The sequence below is a fragment of the Bidens hawaiensis genome, unplaced genomic scaffold, assembly GCF_021521415.1.
Source record: "Bidens hawaiensis isolate Kalapana, Puna unplaced genomic scaffold, B.hawaiensis_p1.1 tig00083898_1, whole genome shotgun sequence".
NCBI lineage: Eukaryota > Viridiplantae > Streptophyta > Magnoliopsida > Asterales > Asteraceae > Bidens > Bidens hawaiensis.
Window position 1 is genome coordinate 1 of NW_027504029.1, and position 9573 is coordinate 9573.

Consider the following 9573-nt stretch of genomic DNA (forward strand, 5'->3'; position numbering starts at 1 on the left):
TGTAGCAGTTCGAAATGAACGTAATGAGTCATCCATTCTCTCGCTCATTCCATTCCATCGCACATTTCATTACCCCATACCAAACAGACCCTAACAGTATAAGATTGATGATGTAGAAATTCAAAGCATTGAAGATCGTTCTTTTATGTAATTCACTTCTCTTGAAGTCATCTTTATGCTTGAGTTTATCAAGTTCAATTCTAATTCATTACACATGGATCGTATATATGACTAACAACAAAGGTTCTCCCAAATTTGATAAGTTTTAATTAATTGTGAAAATCATTCAAATGGATCATGGACATAGACTAACAAAGTTTTTCCCAATTTTGATATATTAATGTAATATCAATGCAAACTCATTTAACTGCTACATTTTCCTAAAAACTATGTTGTTCTTTGTAAAAGAGCATTAACACATTAAAACAAATCATTTCAACCTTTTGAAATTATAAGCTTCAACGATGGCTTTAAATTCCATCTTTTTGACTTAACATTTGCATAAACAATTTTTTTCGTCATTGAAACTTTTGTTTTTATTTCAACTTTTTTTCTTATTTAGCCCTAATATTGTGGAGTGAGTGTTGGAACTGGGTCAGGCACTCAGATAGAACGATGACTCAACCATGTCCAAATACTCATGTTTCCAAATAGGTGTAAATTAATCGAGTTAAATTTAGGGAATTTTTAATCAAAACTACGTAGTTTTGATGGGTTTTCCGTCTAAACTTTAGACGCCTAACGACACCGTATTCACTTTCCGGCCCCTTAACATAATTCACAAATTTGAACAGTAATTTCTCAACCATAAGCTCCAATCACTATTCCAATCAACACAACCCATAAAAGCATAAACCTTAATGACTCAAAAACAATCAAATCTGTTTCAAGAACATAGAGTTTGCATGATCATCACTGCTGTAAAGACAAGGGTGTTGCTGAAACCCTTGTTTGTGCAACAGCTTTCTCCCATCGAAAATCTCCTTTATTACTCAAATCATTCGGGTTTTCTTGCAAAACAATCTGAACTGCATTACTGAAAGCACCATAAGCTTTCCCTCCAGCTTGATGAGGATTCATATCTGCAGTAGTTTCATTTGCTTGACACCCACTTAACAGAATCCCATCATCTTCATGTACTAATGGAATTGAGTCGAGTACATGCGATGGCAAAGAGAACCTGAGGCTTGCATCGGGTCCAAAAAGCTCGAGCAAGTGCGTGCCAATATCAGATGTGTTTATGTTGTGATGAGAGATGGTGCAGAATGGAGCTGAAAAGATGGTTTTGGGGTTTGATTGTGTTGGTGGTTTGAATGGGATTCGGCGAGAGCGAAGAAGGCCCGATTTGTTCCTTTTCTTTGTCGATTAATCCACCGCTGTGGCAAGAGTCGGAAAGAAGGTGAAGGTTGCTCCTTTTGGCACCCGGTTCACTAGATTGCGGAAATCGACTATCTGTTTGGTCATACAAAAAGTTTAGACGTGAGTTTTGTTGTTCATTTACTTACGAATGTGTTTATTTAGTTTATGTTTTATGTTAAATGAGAAAAAAAAAAGTCGAACGACCTGAAAGTGGCTCAAAGTTACGGTTTGTAATCATTTGGGTTTCGGGTTGGCGAGTTTAATTGACGAATCAAACACCGCTATGTTTATTCATGCCATATACATAATTGATACAGCCTAACTTAAGACACATTTGAAATCATGTAATCCAAACACGTAACCCATTAATCAAAACAAGACGAAGCTATAGCTAGGTTGTGATCTAGTTGTAAGCAGGTACAAGTGGTTTTAACTGGGTGGGTTGTGATCAAGTTGTAAATGAGTTGGTGGATTAAAAGTTTCATATTTTCAATTTATGCTCTAATTTTAAACAGTTAATACAGCACTTCCACCTAACTATTTATTAAACGGGTTCAAAATAACAACCTAAAACCACAATTACGAATCCTCAATCAATATACAAATGTTTTATATACACACAATCTCCTATATCGATCAATGAACCTTACCTCGCCAACCCATTTCTTTCACATGATGAAAATATTATTGTGTAAAACTGACCTGTAATGAGATTAAAATCACATGGAACAATAGCTTCGTCTTGATGAAAAGGGTGCACTCTTCTATTTGAAGGAATTCGCGTGCCATGACCGCTATAATGAAAATAAAGGACATCACCAGGCTCAGCCTCGTCAACCATACGATTAAGCGCCTCCTTATCTTGGCACCGGTGGGCATGAGTGAGTCAGATGCGTCAGTTAGGAGCTGGATGCTGCTTGGCTCGAACCCAAATCGATCTATGAGCACTTTTCTCATGGCTAACACATCATTTATGCAACCATGTAACTCATTTGGTGTGTTTGCATAGTTGCACCCCACTAAAACTGCTAATTTCTTGCTTCCAACTTTCTTCATATTAACAAATCACTTGTTTCTATTAGTATTTTGGTATTGAAATTCTATGGTGGTCGTATGTGGATTTATAGGATTGATACTTTAGGGAAGAAGGTAGCTTTTGATTGTTGGAATGCGGTGTCTTAACTTGAAAGAGAACTTGGTTACAATCTTTAAGTATATGTTATTGTGTTCCTAATTTTCAAGTAAAAAAGTGAATGATTTAATACCAATTAGCTCAATATAAAGGGAGCTTAACAGGGATGCTAAACAGGTCGAGTTCAAAGTTAGGGGTTTAACCTAATACAAATCTGAATATGACAAAAACCTGAAAATTGTGTAAAATATATGAACTCGAAAACAACATGAACTTCACGGGCCAAGACCAAACACGACTTTTTAACCCTTTTTTTTCTATTAGTACTTTAAAAACATGATTGAAGTGCATTTTTTAATATATTACATACGTTTTTGTTTAACTACTTTTACAAAAAACACTCAACATTGTTTAAAATTTTTTTGACATAAAAACTCAACATGAGTCACAAGTCGGGTTGACACTTTCACCAATACAATCCCTTAGTAGAGGTCTAAAATAAAAATATGACTGAATAATCTTAATTAAATATGTCTATATAAACTAGCTAAAACATATGCATAACCTTTCGTCACAACGTGTCGATGCACATCCTTAGTTTATTAAAACTTAACAAATAATTCTTTCGAATTATAAGCTTAATTAACTCACAATTGCATATATACCCAAATCAGTTAACGTCCATGTGTATATGTCTCTTTCTTACTTTTTTCCTATCTAGAACGTCCATATTTATATAATATATTTTATTATCGCAACTAAATGTATACCCTAATTTTAATAAGATAAAATTATCGTTTAGTCCATGTGGTTGTTAAGCGGAGTCACTTTTAGTCTCTGAACAAAAACTTGAATTGGTTTACTCCCCGTGGTTTAAAAACGTGAACGCTTTTCGTCCCTCCGTCAACCTCACGTTATTTTTCCATCCAAAAATCTGTGCATTTACAATTTTGCCCCTGATTGATTATGTTAGATGAAAGCACACGAATCATCATCTTAACCCTAAGTTACAGCCCCTTCTTCACTAGATTACACCTCCATGGTAATATGGAACCCTAATTTATTGATTCTTCTTCTTCCTCTTCAATTCAATTGGAACCCTAACTATCAACCCCTTCTTCACTACATTTTCCATCCAAAATGTCTCAACATTCTTCTTCGTCGGCGAAACCGATGTCACAAGGTGTAAGTGCATCTTATTTGTTTTGCTCATGTGGTGCAGGTACGTGCTATCGTGCTATCCTGGACGGATGTAACCCCGCGACGATTCTTGTGTTGTGTAAGTATTTCAATACTCAAATATCTCTATTAACTAAAGGAAAACATTGAAATCAGTTGGTTTTTTTAGCTTAATTTGAATGAAATAAGTTGTTATTGATCTTAATTTTGAATGAAATCAGTTAATTTAGCTTATCTTGAATGATATTAGTTGGTATTGAAGTTAATTGTCAAATAAATTAGTTGATTAGGGTTAGGTTGGTTGATTATTATTGTTCATTACAAAGGGTTTCTGTGATGGTTAAGGTGGAGGATACTCCTACTTGTCATGGTTGTGAAAGGATCCCTGCATTGGTGAGGCATATGAACAGAAAGACGAGTATGCAAGACCAAGGCTAAGGAAGTCACCAAATTGAAGATTGTTTTAGGAATTAGTTGGATGTTTTTCCATATTTACGTTTGTACTTTTTGAGTTCTTTTGTTGTTTTTAATTGTACGTTGTAAACATGTGATAGTTGTTTATGTTGTGTTATGTAGTTCTTTAAAATGTCTACGTTTTTAATGTATGAGTTCAATAAAGTATACCATGTTTAAGGAACATTACTGAGCTAATGATTGATTGCATGTTCTTTGTTCATGCATGTCCTAAAAGACGTAAAAAGTTCTAATATTTAATAATATGTCATTTTTATCATTACACATAAAGTCCAAAAATAAAGTCAATACCAATAAACAACCAATTCCAAAACAAAATCAATACCATCACAATAACCAAGTTCAAAAGTAAAGGTCAAAGCCAAAACACTAAAAAGTGAATACATTCACTAATCCATAACATTAAAAATCAATACGTTCACACAAACCAAAACAATAAAAAGTCAAGACCATCACCCACGTGTGCACTTGTAGTTGTCGTCCCATTATTACTGGTGCATGTTTTACGATTATGGCCAAAACCACCACAGTTTCCGCATTTTACCGTGCCTCATTTTCTTGTCATTCTTTCTCCCTTAGAAAACACTCTCTCAAACTCTTCTACTCTTTTTATCCTTTTATCCTCATCAACTCTTTTTTCCTCTCATCCCATGACTTAGTTCTCTTTTTCTTTGGCCTCCAGATCTATGCAAAAGACATAATACATGTTAAAGAATTAATAATTTAGTTATTGAACATTTTTTCAATTGTAATATTATATGTAACATGTACATATATTTTTATATTTAGTTACCTGTTTATGATGTTTTGGTGGAATCAGTGTTGTTGGACACCGTGAAGGCATCAATAATCTTCACTTGGGATTGGCATTATTTGGTTATCATACACCCTTTCCAAGTATGTAACCAGTAAGTCTCAGACACCCATTGCTCAGGTATGCCAACATTCATATTATTGATCGTCATGTCATTTATACCGCCACTGCATGTTTACACGGCATCCCTATCAAATCCCATTTCCTGCAAGTGCATGTTTTGTATGTCACGTTCACCACACATTGAGACCTTAAACCGTTCACCTATCAATATAAAAGCAACTTTAGAATCAAAAAAATAAGAATAACGAATGGCATGTAATAGTATCTTACCTGGTAATTATGAGCATCCATCATAAGAACAGTCAATTGTGAAGCCTCGGTCTTGATTTCTTCAAATGTTTTTGTAGCATTTGGCGTTAAAGGGCCTGCAGCCTTTGAAACCATCTTTCTCACATTGATAATCCTCTTTGTCATGTATTCTCTTATATACTCCAAGCATGTGATCACAGATTTATCCCTTGCTCCAACCAATTGCTTGTTAAAGCTCTCACACATATTGTTATACTGATATCACACTTTGCCCTACCTGAGTAATGTGCTTTTGACCATGATTTAGCTGGAATCTCGTTGACCCAATCATATAATGTAGCATCTGCTTCTTTTATTTCCTCCATAGCTTTCAAATAGTAGGAATGGAAGTGGCACCAGCCGCTTTAAAGAACATATTTTTTAAACACATCTCCACGCCATTGCTTTTTCATGTTCTCATGGATGTGTCTAATGCAAAATCGATGCTCAGCCCTAGAGAACACGTTTTGTAATGCTGGAATTAGGCCTAAAATAGAAAATTAAAACAACATTAACAGCATTAAAAAAACAGCTGTAACAGCAACAAAAACATCATTTACAACATCACAACAACAAATACAGCATTAACAGCTTTAACAGCAACAAAAAACATCATTTACGGTATTCACAGCAACAAATACATCATTAACAGCTTTAACAGCAACAAAAACATCATTTACAGCATTCACAACAACAAATACAGCACTAACAGCTTTAACAGCAACAAAAAGATCATTTACAACATTCACATCAACAAATACAGCACTAACAGCTTTAACAGCAACAAAAACATCATTTACAGCATCACAGCAACAAATACAACATTAAAAACATCATTTACAACATAAAAAGAGCATAAAAAACAGCATTTACAGCAGAGTTACCTTTTGACTGTCACTAATAAAAGTGAAGTTAACATCGATGGGCAAATCAAGGGTATCTTTAAGGCACTCTAAGAACCATGTCCACGAGTGTAGAGTTTCAGCTTCCACGAGTGCAAAAGCAACTGGATAAATACATCTATTAGCATCAATACTTACCGAAGTCAAGATTTGACCCGGAAATGGGCGTTTCATAAAGCATCCATCTAGCCCCAAAAATTCTCTTCCCAACATTTGAAAACCTTTCTTTGTAGCACCATAACATATATAAACCCTTCTAAATTGCCTAGTAGGACTATTAGGGTCATGACATGGTTCAACATCTATTTTGACATGGCTACCGGGGTTGGCTTTTACCAGTTGTTCAAGGTAGGCTCTTAGCATACCGTACTGTTGTATAAAATCACCATCCTTTTTATCATTAGCAAGCTTCTTTGCTCTTCTCACTTTCACTTCCGAAACATGGATTTGGTGCTTCTTCTGGATTTCGTCTTGGAGAGATTTCACGGGGATTGTAGGATTTGTTTCAATTTCTGATTCTATCTCCCTCTTTATGGTGCCCATAGTGTATAGACTAACAACCCTAGTTTGTAGACATTGATGTTTGTGGGAGACTGTCTTCACACACCACTGATCGAAAACGGATGGTCTTGAGATCTGAATTGCCCAAGGGCAAGTAGGTTTAATGTGCTTTTTTTTTGCACTTTGAGCCTTAGGGTTTTCCATAGTTGACAAGTTTGAACCCTCACCACAAATCAAAGTAGGATTCTTACCCAAGCACAGAACTCTATATCTTATATTGTCATTTTTCTTAATGAAAAGATCTCTTCTTGATGCCACTGCATATGTTTAACCATTTCATTCAATGTATTCTTATCTTCAATTACCTGACCAACATAGAATGGGCATACCTCACTCCCAGGCCCGGGACAAATTGCTTTCCTTCTTATCCTCTGTTTCACCGTATTCAACACAGTGGAATTATCTTCATCACTATAAACATGGTCAACGTCAATACTCTTCTCCTGTTAATCACCTTCATAATCATCCAGGGCATTATCTGTGGCATTATAAACTTCAACCACGTTAGCATCAACATTATACTTGAAGGCACTCATGTCCACTTCTACATCTTCCAAATAGTCATAACCATCTTCATCAACAACGTAATCTGGATCATCCTCTGTTTCATATGAATCCGATTCATGTGAATCGGTTTCATTACCATTTTCTTCATTTAACCAATGTGATGTGTATTCTATGTCAACATCAACTTCATCTACTTCATGCCCCTTTTCATTTGCAAAGTCCAAATGAGAATTGTTTATCAAACGCGAATGCCCATGTTCAATATATATCTCAACCACCTTAATTCCACCTCTTACAATATCAAATATTTTCTTAAAATCATAATTGTCACACAATGGATGTATACCCGAATCCATACACGTATTTGGTTCTCTAATGTCACACCCGGCCCTGAGCGGCGGAAACAGCCGGGCGCGCACGAGTGGGGATTGATACTTAAGCACGGGCCATTGCAAAACATTCAAAGATTTTCATTGCGCATGAAATGTTTAATACAAATACATTACATTGATTAAGATTACAAAAAAAAACATCCAAGTATAAAACTGAAGATTTCCTCGCCATATCCCCTTGCGCGGCGGGTAACCGTGCGCATCGAGGGGATAAAACCAAAATCTTCCAAAAAGCTTGTTTTAGATGTTCAGCGTGTGGTGCTCTAAGTGTGACTCCATGCGCTACCTAGTTATCTCCTGAAAGACACGTAAAAACATTTGAATCAGTATAAACTGAGTGAGTTCACAAGTTTTAGTAACTTGATAAATCGTATTGCATCATAATCATTCTGAAACATAATTCTGTTAGCATCATTAAAACACATGCTTGGTAAAACATAGTTCTATCAACATATTCTGATAAAATCGTTCCGCGGGTTACGCGCGAACATTTCTGGGAACTGTGCTCGTCTGTGTAAGTGGCGCTGCCACTACGAGCTAAAATAACGTAATACCGTCCCGCGGGTTACGCGCGGACACTTCTGGAAAACTGTGCTCGTCTGTGTAAGTGGCGCTGCCACTACGAGCGAATATATGCTGTAATACCGTCCCGCGGGTTACGCGCGGACGTTGTGCCGGAAAACAAGGCGCTCGTCTGCGTAAGAGGAGCGACCTCTACGAGCGGGCTTAATCCCATAGTACTGCCCCGTGACATGCTAGGCACTCGTCTGTGTAAGAGGTGCGACCCCTACGAGTGGGCGGATCAAACCAGCAGTCCCTACCCTTAGAGTTCCAACGGTAAAGTGATCACTTACTCGAATCTGGTGCACTATCATCGAAAAACCATAGATAACTGTTCGCATTGCTCATCATGAAACATAACTTAAACACGTAATCGTTTGCTTAGCTTGTAAGTATACCATGATAAAACATTATTTAAGTACGTGTCCCTCGCCCCGAAAACAGTTTAAAATAGTGAAAACAGTGAAAATGGGGCTGTGAGACTCACCTGTGGTTCTTGTTAAGGGATTAATCGAGATTCGGGTTTTCTTGGTGTTGGCCTCGGAATCGAAGGTCTAGAATACGATTAAATAACAAATATATATATTAAGATCAAGATATAAGGGTTGGAAAGTAGATCTCAAGGTTATAATCTCGGCTTACCTAGTAACAGGATCGGAGCTGGAAACAATGGATGCTTGGGAAAAGATTAGTGCAAGTTTGTAGTTCTTTGAAGTGTGTTTTGGGTGATAATTTAGGCTACAAATTTATAGGCAAACTCAAGGGAACATAATCCCTTGCTTTAGGGAATTGTAATCTTTTGAAATGATGATAAGGTATGGAAATTATTATTATTTATTAAAAAGAGTAGAAAAGTAGATTAAAGATTCTGATTTGATATGGACAGGACATGCAGGGCTGTGGTTGGTGAGAGTGGGTGGCTGGCAGTTGACTTTTACAGTTTGCTTTTTCAGTGCTTTAGACAGTGTACAGTAAAAAGTAGAAGTTTTCTGAAACACGCAACCGCCCTCTTTTGGGCGGGGACAATTTCCTTAAATCTGATCATTTTGACTAAGTGTTCTGCGCGTATAACTTGGTGCGCATAGCTTCCTGCGTGTAGAACATTTCTTTGCTGCGGGTAGGTGCGTAACCTTCTCGCAGTTAGGGACATTTGAGTTTCATTTGTAGATTCTCCAGGTGGTTTTGGTATTTCAACATAGTGATCAGTCATGTTGAAGTCAATTCCATCCTGGAGCTTCAGACAAACTAGCTCTCCACGTTCCCGCCATGCGGGTAGGTTAGTTCCCTTCCGCACGCGCATAAACGATGTAGGATGCACCCGCCTTAGCATCATGCGGGATG

The 9573-nt window shown here is 36.8% G+C and overlaps 1 long non-coding RNA gene and 1 pseudogene across 1 annotated transcript; both read right to left on the reverse strand.

Moving 5' to 3' along the window:
* Nucleotides 1–875: 875 nt before the first annotated feature.
* Nucleotides 876–2428, reverse strand: LOC143607592 (metacaspase-9-like; annotated as a pseudogene).
* A 2727-nt stretch (nt 2429–5155) lies between these two features.
* Nucleotides 5156–7001, reverse strand: LOC143607591 (uncharacterized). Its single transcript, XR_013148997.1, has 3 exons — nt 6194–7001; nt 5292–5637; nt 5156–5222 (listed from the first exon to the last, which is right to left on the reverse strand). It is a non-coding gene; the product is annotated as an uncharacterized LOC143607591 (long non-coding RNA).
* Nucleotides 7002–9573: the final 2572 nt, after the last annotated feature.